This window comes from Vipera ursinii (assembly GCF_947247035.1).
Source record: "Vipera ursinii genome assembly, chromosome: 1".
NCBI classification, from domain to species: Eukaryota; Metazoa; Chordata; class Lepidosauria; order Squamata; family Viperidae; genus Vipera; species Vipera ursinii.
The window spans coordinates 357,431,154-357,447,285 of NC_139512.1; the positions used below are offsets into that span (position 1 = coordinate 357,431,154).

At 51.4% G+C, this 16,132-nt stretch overlaps 1 protein-coding gene and 1 long non-coding RNA gene across 6 annotated transcripts in view; both read left to right on the forward strand.

The window, feature by feature from the left end:
* Positions 1-16,132, forward strand: part of SSH2 (slingshot protein phosphatase 2) — a 471,054-nt gene that overhangs the window by 381,339 nt on the left and 73,583 nt on the right. The window lies entirely within an intron of this gene.
* The window catches only part of LOC310632899, a 339,863-nt gene that overhangs the window by 150,864 nt on the left and 172,867 nt on the right, over positions 1-16,132 (forward strand). The gene's annotated exons all lie outside the window — the stretch shown is intronic.

A 16,132-nucleotide genomic window follows, 5' to 3' on the forward strand; every position in this document is an offset into this window, starting at 1 on the left:
CTTGCTTCCCTCTCTGCCCCCTCCCCAAACTCCCGCTGGAGGTTTTTTTTTTCCTCTCCGCACCCCGCTTCTGCGCTGGCGGGGGGCGCAAACTCGGGCCAGCCCCTGAATGGAGGGAGGGAGCCAGGCTGGGGCGGGGGTCGCGCCGGCTGCTTGCTTCCCTCTCCCCCCTCTTCCCCCCCTCCCCAAACTCCCGCTGGAGTTTTTTTTTCCTCTCTGCACCCCACTTTTGCTCTGGCGGGGGGGCAAACTCGGGCCAGCCTCTGAATGGAGGGAGGGAGGGAGTCAGGCTGGGGCGGGGGTCTCGCCGGCTTGCTTCCGTCCCCCCCTCCCCAAACTCCCGCTGGAGTTTTTTTTCCTCTCCGCACCCCACTTCTGCGCTGGCGGGGGGGCGCGGGCGGCTTCTGCCAACTTTCCCCGCCGTTTCTGCCAACTTTCTCCCGAAGCGCGCGGGACCCAACCCAACTCCGGACCGGCCGCGGCGGCTGCGACCCTGGCTGGCTACGGGAAGCCCAGCCCGGTCCGGCAAAGCTGGGAAGCGCTGCTCGGGCCCCGCGTCCTTCCCGGTCGGCCGAGCCGGTGGAAGCCAGAGACGCGAGCCGAAACTGCCGCCGAGGGGAGCGGCCGGGTCTCCCCGTCGGCTCCTCCCCTCCGGCGGAGTTCTCACGGCCTCTCGACCCGGGTTAGCGGTCGTGTGAACGGAGCCTCGTCCTTCCCGGTCGGCCGAGCCGGTGGAAGCCAGAGACGCGAGTCGAAACTGCCGCCGAGGGGAGCGGCCGGGTCTCCCCGTCGGCTCCTCCCCTCCGGCGGAGTTCTCACGGCCTCCCGACCCGGGTTAGCGGTCGTGTGAACGGAGCCTCTTCGGCGTTTTGCCCCCGAGAAGGGGACGGAGGGGGGCTCTTCTCCCGCCGGGAAACCCCCCCCACACACACACACACCCCGATTATCAAGGAGGGGTGACCCTCCCGCTTTGTCTCCTGCCAGCACGGCTGCTCCAGGTTAGCAGGCTTCGCGTGAAGCCCCGAACACGGCGAAACGTGTTGTCTTTACTTCCGTGTTATTGCTGTGAGTAGAGTTTGATTTATTGCCCCGCTTTGGGCGCTTGAAACGCCTCCGGAGCGGAGAAAAAAACTTGCTTGGATTGATGCCTTGTTGCAAGCGTCTTCAAACTTGGCCCTTTTAGGACTTGTGGACTTCAACTCCCAGAATTCCTCAGCCAGCGTATGCTGGCTGAGGAATTCTGGGAGTTGAAGTCCACAAGTCCTAAAAGGGCCAAGTTTGAAGACCCCTGCCTTGTTGGGAAAGTCAAGTTCCTTGGGGCTTCGTTGCCATTTCTTCGCCTAACTTTTTGTCTTCAGCAAAGTTGCTGCGAGGGGTAGGAGGCGCGTGGTAGGCTGCCGTTTGCTCCCTGGAAAACAAACTAGGATTCCAAACATGAACAAGCCCGAGTTAGGTTTCTGGGCTGGTGGTGGGAGCTTATCTTGGTCAAGGTAGGCTGTGAATGTTGAACTTCAATCAGGGGTGTCCGAGCTATGGCCGCTGGGGAATTCTGGGAGTCCAGGAGGCTTAAGGTTGCCAAAGTTGGCTGGGGAATTCTGGGAGCTGAAGTCCACGAGGCTTAAAGTTGCCAAAGTTGGCTGAGGAATTCTGGGAGTCCACGAGGCTTAAAGTTGCCATAGTTGGTTGGGGAATTCTGGGAGCTGACGTTCACGAGGCTTAAAAGTTGCCAAAGTTGGCTGGGGAATTCTGGGAGTCCACAAGGCTTAAGGTTGCCAAAGTTTGTTGGGGAATTCTGGGAGCTGAAGTCCACGAGGCTTAAATTGCCAAAGTTGGCTGAGGAATTCTGGGAGTCCACGAGGCTTAAAGTTGCCATAGTTGGTTGGGGAATTCTGGGAGCTGACGTTCACGAGGCTTAAAAGTTGCCAAAGTTGGTTGGGGAATTCTGGGAGTCCACGAGGCTTAAGGTTGCCAAAGTTGGCTGGAGACTTCTGGGAGTTGAAATCCACCAGGCTTAAAAGTTGTCAAAGTTGGCTGGGGAATTCTGGGAGTCCACGAGGCTTAAGGTTGCCAAAGTTGGCTGGAGACTTCTGGGAGTTGAAATCCACCAGGCTTCAAAGTTGGCTGAGGAATTCTGGGCGTTGAAGTTCACCAGGCTTAAGGTTGCCCAAGTTGGTTGGAGACATCTGGGAGCTGAAATCCACAAGGCTTAAAGTTGCCAAGGTTGGATATCCTTGCCTTAAAATGATTTTGGAGTTCTACTTCCTGGTCAGTTTCCATGTTGTGAATCCCTTTCTTCCTGCCTGATGCAACCAGCACGGCCGGCCTCGTCTTCCTGGCTTGCGTCTCCCCTCCAAGCTCTCTGCCCCCATAACCTGGGGGGGGGGGGAAAGGGGGCTGGCATCTCTCCGAATCAGATGTCGGAGAAGGCAAGCCAGGAATAGCTCCACAGACTTCGGTGTCAGCAAAAGAGAGATTGGATTCGGCAACGGAAAGAGAGGGGGACCCTATGCCACACAGACAAGGGAGGGGTCTTCAGACCGGGTGGGGAGGGGGATACAGATCCCAGGACCCCCCCACTGAATGCTCAATGGGACTGGGAGACAAACGAGTCTGAAAAAGCACCAAATGGGAAATTTGCATCCACCGTTTTTTTTTGGCCTTGAAAAACCTGACTTGCCAACTGCCCACACACACACACACACACACACACACACACACACACACACACACCCGGCCTTGAGATGGGGGGGGGTGTCACTCTGGAGACGGTTAACAGACTGAGATAAGACACTTCCCCTCTCCCCAACTCCTCCCCTTCTGCATCTTGTTTTCTTCCTGGCCATCTTGGTTAATTTTTAAGCCAATTGTAATAGGGATATTTTATTATCTTAATATTCCACGTTCTTACTTTACATGGGTTTGTTGGTTAAATCTTGCCTGTCCCCTCCCTCCCCCCCCCATCTCTCACCAAGAGGCAGTTCTAGGCAGCTCACAACCAAGTGAGAATAAAGAGGTAAGAAGTTAAAAATAATTCAAATTAATATTAAAAAGTTAACAATACAGGTAGTCCTCGGCTTAACCACCACAATTATTTATTTATGTATTTAATTAAATTTGTAGACCGCCCTTCTCCCGAAGGACTCAGGGCGGTGAACAGGGCAATACATATCAAAAACAAGATACAAAAATTAAAAACGATTAAACAAAATGCCCACGAATAAGTTAAAATTTGAGCTCAAACTTTCGGCTGCTAAGCAAGCCAGTTAAGTGAGGTTTGCCCCCATTTTACGACATTTCTTGCCACAGTGGTTGAAATAAAATAGTAGTAGTAGTAGTAGTAATGAAGTCAGAAGGGACCTTGGAGGTCATCTAGTCCAACCCCTTGCTCAGGCAGGAAACCCTAAAACATTTCAGACGCACGGCTGTCCAGTCTCTTCTTAAAAATTTCCAGTGTTGGAGCATTCACTGCTTCTGGAGGCAAGGAGTTCCGCTGGTTAATTGTTGTAACTGATTCACTGCGGACGTTATTAAGTTTGCTACACGGTTGTTAAGTGAATCCGGCTTCCCCATTGATTTATGCTTGTCAGAAGGTCGCAAAAGCGGATCCCATCAACGCTGGGACGCTGCACTCGTCATAAATACAAGCCAGCGTCCCAATTTGGATCACCTGAGCCTTGGGGATGCTGCGACGGTCCTAAGTATGAAAACCAGTCGTCAAGCCGCTATTTTCAGGGCCGTTGTAACTTTGAACGGTCACTGTGGACTGCTGTAAGTCAAGGACTGCCTGCAAAACATGTTTTTTACTCATTTGGAAGCTGGCACCGTCTAGAGCAGGGAGTCCTCCAACGTGGCCACTTTAAGACTTGTGGACTACAACTCCCAGAATTCCCCAGCGAGGCTGTGTTCTAACCACCAGTGTTCTAACCACTGGGACATCACAGCTTCCTTCCTTCTCCTTGTTTGCTTTCCTTCCTTCCTTCCTTCCTTCCTTCCTTCCTTCCTTCCTTCTTTCCTTCTTTCCTTCCTTCCTTCCTTCCTTCCTTCCTTCCTTCCTTCCTTCCTTCCTTCCTTCCTCCTTAGTTCCAGGTTGCTTCTTTCTTTGATGAATTTCCTTCCTTCCTTCCTTCCTTCCTTCCTTCCTTCCTTCCTTCCTTCCTTCCTTCCTTCCTTCCTCCTTAGTACCAGGTTGCTTCTTTCTTTGATGAATTTCCTTCCTTCCTTCCTTCCTTCCTTCCTTCCTTCCTTCCTTCCTTCCTTCCTTCCTTCCTTCCTTCCTTCCTTCTTTCTAGAATCATAGAATCCTAGGGCTGGAAGGGACCTTGAAGGTCTTCTAGTCTGACCCCCCCCCCCGCAATAGCAAACTTATATAAAGCTTCATGGTGCTTTACAGCCCTCTCTTCATTTCATTTTCATTTCATTTATTAAATTTGTATACCGCCCTTCTCCCGAAGGACTCAGGGCGGTGAACAGGGCACATATAAATAGAAAATACAAAAATTAAAAGAGAATTAAATAATCGCCCAGATAAAACAGTAACAATATAAAAACCCATTAAAAACCCTGACATCCCCCATCAGGCCAGGCCGGCTTGTTCGAATAAGAATGTCTTCAGATCGCGACGAAAGGAGCAAAGATCGGGCGCCATCCGGAGCTCAACCGGTAACCGATTCCATAGCTCCGGGGCGCCCACAGAGAAGGCTCTCCCCCTGGGGGCCAACAGCCGACATTCCCCGACCGGAGGCACCCTGAGGAGGCCCTCTCTGTGGGAACGCACAGGGCGGAGGGGAGTCGACGCCGGCAGCAGGTGGTCCCCGAGGTACTCCGGACCCATGCCATGTAAGGACTTAAAAACCATCACCAAGACCTTGAATCTCACCCGGAAGACAACTGGCAACCAATGCAGCTCACGGAGCAAAGGTGTAACATGGGAGTACCGGGAAACTCCCAAGACAACTCTCGTGGCCGCATTCTGTACCAGTTGGAGCCTCCGAGTGGTCTTCAAGGGAAGCCCCATGTAGAGAGCATTACAGTAGTCAAGGCGAGAGGTCACGAGCGCATGAGTGACCGTGCACAGGGCATCCCGGTCCAGATAGGGCCGCAACTGGCGCACCAGGCGAACCTGGGCGAAAGCCCCCTTAATCACGGCCACTGTATGGTCTTCCAGGGTGAGCCGTGAATCTAGGAGGACTCCCAAGTTGCGAGCCCTATCTACGGGGGGGTAATAATTCACCCCCCATAGAGAGAGATGGAATATCCGAATAAACCCGGGATGAAGGTATGCAAAGCCACTCGGTCTTGTCGGGGTTGAGCTGAAGTCTGTTCCTCCCCATCCAGACCCGGACCGCCTCCAGGCAACGGGACATCACGTCGAGGGCATCACTGGGGTGGTTTGAGGTCGAAATGAAAAGTTTCTTAAGTTTCACATATATTGCCCCCCAAAATCTGGGTCCTCGTTTTACCGACCTCAGAAGGACGAAAGACTGAGTCAACCCTGAGCCTAACCGTCCGAAAAACAGCTCCATCTTTCCCCCAGGTTGCTGCTGCTGCTGCTGCCTGCTCTTGACAACTGCTGCACATCTGTTGTGGTCGGCGGGGTTCACACCACAGGCCGTCCCCGGCCAAGCAAAACCGCATTGTGGGCTAGTGCGATGATGGGAACCAGCTTTTGCACTTTGCAAATCACAATTTATGGCTCAAGAACAAGACTCCCTTGTGTTTCAGTTTTAAAGCGGTGGTTAACCGAAAGGGTTGCGCCCGTATAAGCAGAGTTCCCTGACCTTGGCCCACTTTAAGATCTCTGGACTTCAACTCCCAAGAGGCTCCCAGTCAAAGCCCAAGCCTCTTAAAGCAGGCTGGCTGGAGGATTCTGGGAGTCCACCAGTATTAAAGCAGGCTGGCTGGGGAATTCTGGGAGTGGAAGTCCACCAATATTAAAGCAGGCTGGCTGGGGGATTCTGGGAGTGGAAGTCCACCCCTCTTAAAGCAGGCTGGCTGGGGTATTCTGGGAGTGGAAGTCCACCCCTCTTAAAGCAGGCTGGCGGGGGATTCTGGGAATGGAAGTCCACCAATATTAAAGCAGGTTGGGTGGGGAATTCTGGGAATGGAAGTCCACCAATATTAAAGCAGGCTGGCTGGGGGATTCTGGGAGTGGAAGCCCACCCCTCTTAAAGCAGGCTGGCTGGGGGATCCTGGGAGCAGAAGTGCACAGGTCTTAAACCTTGGCGCAGAGCAATTTAAGATGAATCCACGGTTCTGTGCAAATTTGTCAGTGCAGGACAAATTGGTCACAAAAGGAGACAGAAAAAAAGTTAGCGGGGGACAGATATTTTGAGGGCTCTTTGTCTTGAAGACCTAAGGTGACCTCTGTCGCGGGAAAAACAGCAGGAAGAAGGGTCCCCTACCCCCCCACCCTCCCTCCCCAGTCCGTGGACCCGTACCGGGCCGCGGCACGCCGGCAACCGGTCCGCACAAACAAGCAAAGCCCCATCCGCGGGATGCAGGCAGCACACAAAACCACACGCCCTCCGGTCCGCAGAACCGGTCCCCGGTGTCTACAAGGGCCATTGTGAGTTATAACAATAATAATAATAATAATAATAATAATAATAATAATAATAATAATAATAATAATAATAATAATAATAATAAATTAATAATAATAATAATAAAATAATATAATAATAATAATAATAATAATAATAATAATAATAATAATAATAATAATAATAATAATAATAATATAATAATAATACATTGGAAGGGACCTTGGAGGTCATCTAATTTTAATGTTTGTATTTGCTATTTTATTCTGCCCTGTGAACCGCCCTGAGTCCTCAGGGAGAAGGGCGGTATATAAATGTTATTAAATTAAATTAAATTAAATTAAATCTAGTCCAACCCCCTGCTCAGGCAGGAAACCCTACACCATTTCAGACAAGTGGCTCTCCAGTCTCTTCTTAAAAACTTCAGTCACTCGCTGTCTTTGGGGACCTTGCTGCGTTTGGGGCCTGAGTTGAGTTGCCCCCCCTCGACTGCCAAGCCAACTTAGTTTCGAGGCTTTTTGTGACACAGCCGAAAGAACAAGCTTCCTTCTTCTCCCCTCTCTCTCTCTCCTAGTAGGAGTTAAGGATGAGATTTGAGTCAAGGCATTGTTTACCCAAAGCAGGAACTTGGCCAGCCCGGCTGCTCCTTGGCCAAACGGCAGCTTCTGTTCGCCTCTTTTTACCCCCTCCTCCCCCCCCCCCGAAGCCTGCTCGCTGGCAAGGGTCCGGGGCAGCCCCCGGCAGCCAGAAGTTGGGGGTCCAGTTCTGCAGCTGCCCCTGGAAGAGGCAGCGAGCTTCCTCCGGGTATTTAGGGGATGTTTAGCTGACTGGCGTGGGGTCCTTGGTGCTCTTTGAACTCGGTGGCTTTTTGTAGATGTTTCATGACCCGGTGAGAAAACATCATGAGGAAGAAGGGTTGGGGGGAAGAGGAGGAGGACCAGGATCGTGGGATCTTTGGTGCTAGAAACTGGGGAGGAGGAGAAGGACTATGGGGTCCCTGGTGCCCTCTGAGCTGGGTGGTTTTCTTGGAGACGTTTCATGACCCAACTAGGTAGCATCATCAGTGCTGGAAGAGAGGGGAGTTTGTGGAGAGGAGGAGGAGGAGGAGGAGGAGGAGGAGGAGGAGGAGGAGGAGGAGGAGGAGGAAAGTGACTGTGGGGTCCCTGGTGCCCTCTGAGCTGGGTGGTTTCCTTGCAGACGTTTCATGACCCCACTAGGGAACATCATCAGTGCTAGAAAAAAGGGACGCGGTGGCTCAGTGGGTTAGGACGCTGAGCTTGTCGATCAGAAGGTCGCCAGTTTGGCGGGTCGAATCCCGAGTGCCACGTAGCAGAGTGAGCGCCTGTTACTCGTCCCAGCTTCTGCCAACCTAGCAGTTCGAAAGCACGTAAAAACGCAAGTAGGAAAATAGGGACCACTACGGTGGGAAGGTCACAGCGTTCCGTGCGCCTTTGGCGTCTAGTCATGCCGGCCACATGACCACGGAGACGTCCTCGGACAAGCGCTGGCTCTTCGGCTTTGAAACGGAGATGAGCACTGGCCCCTAGAGTCGGAAACGACTAGCCTTTACCTTTACCTTTACCTTATCAGTGCTAGAAGGGAGGGGGGATTGGAGGGAGGAGGAGGAGGAGGAGGAGGAGGAGGAGGAGGAGGAGGAGGAGGAGGAGGAGGAGGAAGAAACACTGTGGGATCCTTGGGGCTCTCTGAGCTGGGTGGTTTCCTTGCAGACATTTCATGACCCAACTAGGGAACATCATCAGTGCTAGAAGGGAGGGGGTGTTTGCAGAGAGGAGGAGGAGGAGGAAGAAGAAGAAGAGGAGGAAGGCTGAGGTTGGTGGTTTTCTTGCAGACATTTCATGTCCCAACATCCTAGGGCTAGAAGGGAGGAAGAGGAGGATTCTGGCTTGTTTCTCCCTTACAACCTGGTTTGCTTCTTCTCTCTTACGTGCCAGCCTGGACACTGACGTCAAATGTCTGTTTAGGAAACCACAAACTAAATCAGGGGTCTTCAAACTTGGCCCTTTTATGACTTGTGGACTTCAACTCCCAGAATTCCTCAGCCAGCATAGCTGGCTGAGGAACTCTGGGAGTTGAAGTCCACAAGTCATAAAAGGGCCAAGTTTGAAGACCATTGAACTAAATGGTGCCCTTCAAAGCCTAGTCAGTGGTTTTGTGTGTGTGTGTGTCTGTGTATGTCTGTGTGTGCATAGCTGTGCAAACCAACTGAACACCCCAGTGACTTTGCATGTATCCACCCCCCCCTTTTCAAATCAGAGGGGGAGGGGTGACACACCCTTCCCTGGAACCAGCTGATAACTCCTGTGGTTATCAGGAGGAGGAGGAGGAGGAGGAGGAAGATATTCGGCTGTCCACCCCGGTGTAAACAAGAGATTAGCCTCCCCCGCTGCATGGCCCTGCACGCTTCTCAGATACGCTGGGAGGGTGAGGCAGTTCAAGTCATCCTCGACTTACGACCTCAATTGAGCCCAAAGCTTAAACGTCGCTAAGCGAGAAATTTATTAAGCGAGCTTCGCCCCGTTTTAGCCACCTTCCTGGCCACCGTTGTTATGTGAATCCCTGCCGTTGTTAAGTTAGCAATCCGGTCGTTAAGGGAATCTGGCTTCCCCCTTGGACTTTGCTGGTCAGTAGGTCGGCTAAGGGGATCACGTGACACACACACACACACACACACACACCCGGGACAATGCAACCGTCATAAATAGGAGTCAGTTATCGAGCATCTGCATTTTGATCATGTGACCATGGGGGGGTGCTGCATTGGTCCAAAGTGTGAAAAACAGACCCACGTCCCTTTTTTTTTCTGTGCCGTTGTAACTTTGAGCGGTCACTAAATGAGCCGTTGTAAGTTGAGGACTTCCTGTAATCCACAAGTTGTGGGAAGCTGCTTTTGTGCTTGGCTTTTCGCCCTCGGCGCGAGGATGCTGGCTCTGCTTTAGTTTTTTTAATCAGGATTTGTTTGCAGGCAGTCCTCGATTTACAGCCGCTTGTTTAGCGACGGTCCGAAGTTACGACAGCCCTGCAACAAGTGACTTACGGCCAGTTCCCCACACTTACAACTCTAGGAACATCCCCATGGTCTCTTGATCGAAATTCAGGCATGTATTTACAACGGTTGCGGCCTTCCTCGCCTGTTGCTGATAAGCAAAGACAGTGGGGGGGGGGAAGGCCGATCTGCTTAGTGACCGCATGTTTCGTTTAAGAACCGCCGCGATGCCCTTAACAGTGGCGGCATAAAAGAGTCACACCCAATAGCCAGGTGGACAGCGCATCCATTTAATAAATAATAAAACTCACTTGAACAGCCTCGCTTAACAACAGGAATTCTGATCCCAGGAGCTCGTCGTAAGCCGAGGACCGCTCGTGTTCCAGACAGGTTGGCTTTCCGGGAAAGGGACCCTTTGAGAGACTCGGAAAGGGTGGGCAAAAATTCAGCCTTTATCAGACGGATTTTGCGTTGTTTTAGATCCACGTCATGAAGAGACTAAACTGGCTTGCCGAGAGAAACTGGAGTCGGCTCCCCGTGTTTTTCGGTCAGCCTCGCCGCGGTGACGGTGAAACCATGGTTTATTTGTGTTGTTTATTTCTTTATCAAAGTCCTACACACACACACACACACACACACACACACTGTGTCACCCGAGGGGCGCGAGGTGGTTTGCAAAGCCAGCCGACGGGGACTTATTCAACACGCAACCTCGGCACACACCCACTCGTTTAGTGACGGTTTGAAACTGTAACGGCACTGCAGGGGGTGACTTGTGATCGTTATTTTTTTTCACACTTACGGCCGTCGCAGCATCCCCGCGATCACGGGATCGGAATTCAGACGACGCTTGGCAGCTGACTCCTATGTACGACGGTCGCAGCGTCCTGGGGTCCCCGTTTTGCGACCTTCGGACAAGCAAACTCAGTGGGGGAAAGCAGATTCTCTTAGCGACCTTGTCTTACTAATTTAACAGCCGCCGGTGATTCTCTTAACATCTGCGTCGAGAAAAGTCGTAAAACGGGCCAAAGCGCTCTCTTAAGAACTGTCTTGTTTAGCAGTGGGAATTTCACGCTCGGTTGCGGTCGTAAGCTGAGGACCACCCATAGTTTACATTTCCTTCAGGAGGTGGGATGTTTGGCAAGGGATTTATTTAGAGCAACCGAGATGATCCAAGGCCTGGAGGCTAAAACGTACGAAGAACGGCTGCGGGACTTGGGTTTGGCCAGTCTAAAGAAAAGAAGAAACAGGGAGAAATGATAGCAGCCTTCCAGGATCTCAGGGGCTACGACAAGGCAGAGGAGGGGGTCACGTTATTCTCCAAAGCACCAGAGGGAAGGAGGAGAAGCAATGGCTGGAAACTCATCCAGGAGAGAAGCAACCTGGAATTAAGGAGAAACTTCCTGACAGTGAGGACAATTAACCAGTGGAACAGCTTGCCACCAGAAATCGTGGGCACTCCATCACTGGAGGTTTTTAAGAAGAGGCTAGAAAGTCATCTGTGTGACAGGTTCTCCTGCTTGAGCAGGGGGCTGGACTAGACAACCTCCAAAGTCCCTTCCAGGACTATTCTATTCTATTCTATTCTATTCTATTCTATTCTATTCTATTCTATTCTATTCTACATTCTATTCTTATTCTGCATTCTATTCTATTCTTTCTATTCTATTTTATTCTATTCTATTCTATTCTTATTTTTATTCTATTCTATTCTACTCTACTCCTATTCTATATTTCTATTCTATTCTATTCTTATTTTAATTCTATTCTATTCTACTATTCTATTCTATTCTATTCTATTCTATTCTATTCTATTCTATTCTTATTTTAATTCTATTCTATTCTACTCTACTCCTATTCTATATTTCTATTTTATTATAATTTTAATTCTCTTCTCTTCTCTTCTCTTCTCTTCTCTTCTCTTCTCTTCTCTTCTCTTCTCTTCTCTTCTCTTCTATTCTCTTCTATATTCTATTCTATTTTATTCTATTCTACTCTACTCTATTCTATTCTATTCTTACTCTACATTCTATTCTATTCCATTCCATTTCATTCCATTCCATTCTGTTTTCTATTCTATATTCCTATTCTATTCTATTCTATTCTATTCTATTCTATTCTATTCTATTCTATTCTATTCTATTCTATTCTATTCTATTCTATTCTATTCTATTCTATTCCATTTAAATTCTATTCTATTCTATTCTATTCTATTCTATTCTATTCTATTCTATTCTGTTCTGTTCTGTTCTGTTCTATTCTATTCTATTCTATTCTATTCTATTCTATTCCATTCCATTCCATTCTATTCTATTCTATTCTATTCTATTCTATTCTATTTTCTGCTTTGTGAGCTTTCAGCAGTCACCGCCTGCCCGGCTGGATCCGACCTTTTGACAGAGGGACCTTTTAAGCCAAAGGGTCAGCCACCCACCGCTTCGGGCCGATTTCCCCAGTCCAATGCATTAAGACCCCACCCCACCCCCCACCCAAATGGCCAGGTTCCTTTGCTTGCAGCCGCGGAGTCTGGGTCTTGCAAGGCTTTTACAACTGCAATAAAAGGATTAACCTTCTGCCAGGACCGGCCTGGCTCAGAAGTGAGTCCTTGGGGGTCTCCCGATCGCTGCTCATCCCCTTTGACCTGCTTGTCTGGGATTTTCGCTGTCGTGTGCGTATCCGTGAGGAGGCTTTCTCCCGAAATGTCTCGTCGTCAGCTTTTCCTCTCGCCGCCCGAATGAATAGTCCATTCGGTGAGCAGTGGGCCGGATCAGATTTTCCCCAGGAAATAAAGTTTTGTTTCCTTTGAGGTGAGGTTTGCTGGGCAAATGGAGCCTCTGAGTCCCGGAGACGTCCTTTGGCTCCTCTGCGGAGCTTCTGAGAGGCTCCTGGATGGACATCTTAGGCTTCTGATTCAGTCTTTCTCAACGTGGGTGACGGGAAGAGGGGCGGGCTTCCACTCCCAGAATCCCCCAGCCAGCCATGCTTTAAGAGGGGAGGACATTAATTCCCAGAATCCCCCAGCCAGCCTGCTTTGAGAGGGGTGGGCTTCCACTCCCAGAATCCCCCAGCCAGCCTGCTTGAAGAGGGGTGGGCTTCCACTCCCAGAATCCCCCAGCCAGCCTTCTTTAAGAGTGGTGGGCTTCCACTCCCAGAATCCCCCAGCCAGCCTTCTTTAAGAGGGGTGGGCTTCCACTCCCAGAACCCCCCAGACACCATGCTTTAAGAGGGGTGGGCTTCCACTCCCAGAATTTCCCAGCCACCATGCTTTAAGAGGGGTGGGCTTCCACTCCCAGAATTTCCCAGCCAGCCTGCTTGAAGAGGGGTGGACTTTCACTCCCAGAATCCCCCAGCCAGCCTGCTTTAAGAGGGGCGGGCTTCCACTCCCAGAACCCCCCAGCCACCATGCTTTAAGAGGGGTGGGCTTCCACTCCCAGAATCCCCCAGCCAGCCTTCTTTAAGAGGGGTGGGCTTCCACTCCCAGAACCCCCCAGCCACCATGCTTTAAGAGGGGTGGGCTTCCACTCCCAGAATTTCCCAGCCACCATGCTTTAAGAGGGGTGGGCTTCCACTCCCAGAATTTCCCAGCCAGCCTGCTTGAAGAGGGGTGGACTTTCACTCCCAGAATCCCCCAGCCAGCCTGCTTTAAGAGGGGCGGGCTTCCACTCCCAGAACCCCCCAGCCACCATGCTTTAAGAGGGGTGGGCTTCCACTCCCAGAATTTCCCAGCCACCATGCTTTAAGAGGGGTGGGCTTCCACTCCCAGAATTTCCCAGCCAGCCTGCTTGAAGAGGGGTGGACTTCCACTCCCAGAATCCCCCAGCCAGCCTGCTTTAAGAGGGGCGGGCTTCGACTCCCAGAATCCCCTAGACAGCCTGCTTTAAAAGGGCCAGACTTTGACTCCCAGAATTCCCTACTCAGCATGATTTAAAGTGGGTGGACTTCCACTCCCAGAATCCCCCAGCCCAGCCATGCTTTAAGAGGGGTGGGTGGACAGTGAGGACAATTAACCAGTGCAACGGCTTGCCTTGTGGGCGCTCAACCACCAGATGTTTTCAAGAAGAGGCTGGGCAGCCATTTGTCTGGAATGCTGTAAGATCTCCTGCTTGGCCTGCGGGTTGGACTAGAAGACCTCCAAGGTCCCTTCCAATCCTGTTATTCTGTTCCCAGTCCCAAGAACGAGAACGTCTGGTGTCCCAAATGGCTAGGGGGGGGTTCCTTCATAACTCCCAACCCCCCTTCCCGTTTTGCCTTAAATCTGTCCTGCTCCTCCAGGAAGTCGAGTTGAACCCATCCCTTTCAAAGTTAGTTAGCCTGTGGAACAGCTGGCCTCCAGAAGTGGTGGGTGCTCCATTCCTGGGCAGGAAGGGGTAACTAGCATTCATGGAGCAACGTATCTTTGGAGAAAGAGCTGAAAACAACCCCGTGCCCTGCTCGGTTATCCGTCTGGGTTTCCCGTAATCTCTCTCTCCGTCTCCTAATCCCAGCTTCCTCTTGCAAAAATTGATGGCTGGGGGTTGGGAGTTCCTGGCAGAGGCCTTCTTCCCCCCCCCCCCCCCCCGGCAAGCCATTAAACGGCTCTCAAGCTCAGAAGCCAACATTTGGGGTTTGGCCAAGTGGGTTTTATCTGATCTCCCGTCCTACTCAGCCGAGCAAGAGCAAGGAGGCGGGGATGGGCAGACTTTTCCTCCAGGCCTTTCTTCCAGGCTGGGTTTCTCAACCGTGGCAACTCGAGAGCGGGCGGACTTCAACTCCCAGAATCCCCCCCACAGCGGGCCTGGGCACTTCCTTTGGATCTGCTGATGGGCGTTTGGGAAGCTCCTGGATGGATGTTAAGTCTTTTGATCTTGGGTTTCTCAACTGCTAAGGTGGGTGGGCAGGAAGATGAGAAAGGGACAAAGAGGAGAAGGGGGGAAGGGAAGGAAGGAAGGAAGGAAGGAAGGAAGGAAGGAAGGAAGGAAGGAAGGAAGGAAGGAAGGAAGGAAGGAAGGGAGAATGATAGGGAAGGAAGGGAAAGAAGGAAACATGGAAAATGATGGGAAGGGAGGAAGGAAGGAGAGAAAGGGAAGATGAGGGAGGGGAAGGAGAGAGGGAAGATGATGAGGGAGGAAGGGAAGAAGGGAAAATGGAAAAGGATGGGAAGGGAGGAAGGAAGGAAGGAGAGAAAGGGGAAAGGATGGGAAAGAAGGAAGGAAGGAGAGAGGGAAGATGAGGGAGGAAGGGAAGAAGGGAAAATGGAAAAGGATGGGAAGGGAGGAAGGAAGGAAGGAGAGAAAGGGGAAAGGATGGGAAAGAAGGAAGGAAGGAGAGAGGGAAGATGAGGGAGGAAGGGAAGAAAGGAAAATGGAAAAGGATGGGAAGGGAGGAAGGAAGGAAGGAAGGAGAGAAAGGGAAAGGGATGGGAAAGAAGGAAGGAAGAAGAGAGGGAAAATGAGGGAGGGAAGGAGGAAGGAGAGAGGGAAGATGACGAGGGAGGAAGGGAAGAAGGGAAAACGATAGGGAAGGAAGGAGACGTGGAAATGATGGGGAGGAAGGAGAGGAAGGGGAAATGATGAATGAGTGAGGAAAGAGGGAAGGGAAGGGAAGGACAAGGCAGGCAGATTGTCTGGGTTTAGGACAGCGTTTCTCGACTTGAGCTCCTCGAAGATGGGGGGGGACTTCAACTCCCAGATGCTGTTTGGGGAATTCTGGGAGTTGAAGTCCACCCATTTTTTTCAAGTTGCCATGGGTGAGAAACATAGTCTAAGCCAGGGGGTAGGCAACCTTGGCTCTTTTAGGACTTGTGCCTGAGGAATTCTGGGAGTTGAAGTCCACCAGTCATAAAAGAGCCAAGGTTGCCTACCCCTGGGTCTAAGCCAGGGGTAGGCAACCTCGGCTCTTTTAGGACTCATGGACTTCAACTCCCAGAATTCCTGAGCCAGCACAGCTGGCTAAAAGAGCCGAGGTTGCCTACCCCTGGTCTAAGCAGTTAGGACAGGGGTAGGCAACCTCGGCTCTTTTAGGACTCATGGACTTCAACTCCCAGAATTCCTGAGCCAGCTATGCTGGCTCAGGAATTCTGGGAGTTGAAGTCCATGAGTCCTAAAAGAGCCGAGGTTGCCTACCCCTGAGTTAGGAGATCACTTTATTCCCCTGGAGAAATCCCAACGATTGCCTGTTTTCAGCTCCTTATGGGCCTCGGAGTTGCTTTGACACCGTTCAGCATTGTGTTGTCCCCCCTCCCCCGGCTCTCCCATGAAGGGAGCGCCCAGTTGCTGTGGCCAGCCTTCTTACACACAGACACACACACACACACACACACACACACACACAGACACCAAGTGAAGAGAGTTCCTCTTCCTGCTTCTCCTGCCAGAAGCCACCCGTCTATTCTTGGTCTCCACCTGTGGGCCACGCTGGCCCTCTCCGGCTGGGCCTACGGTTGCTGCCCCACCGTTGCTACAACACGGGTTGTGTTTGCACAACTCGGCTCGGAGCAGGCCAGGATGGGGAACCTTGGCTCCTTTTATGACTGGTGGACTTCAACTCCCAGAATTCCTCAGCCAGCATGGGGGAATTATGGCCCCCTCATGACTCGTGGACTTCAAAT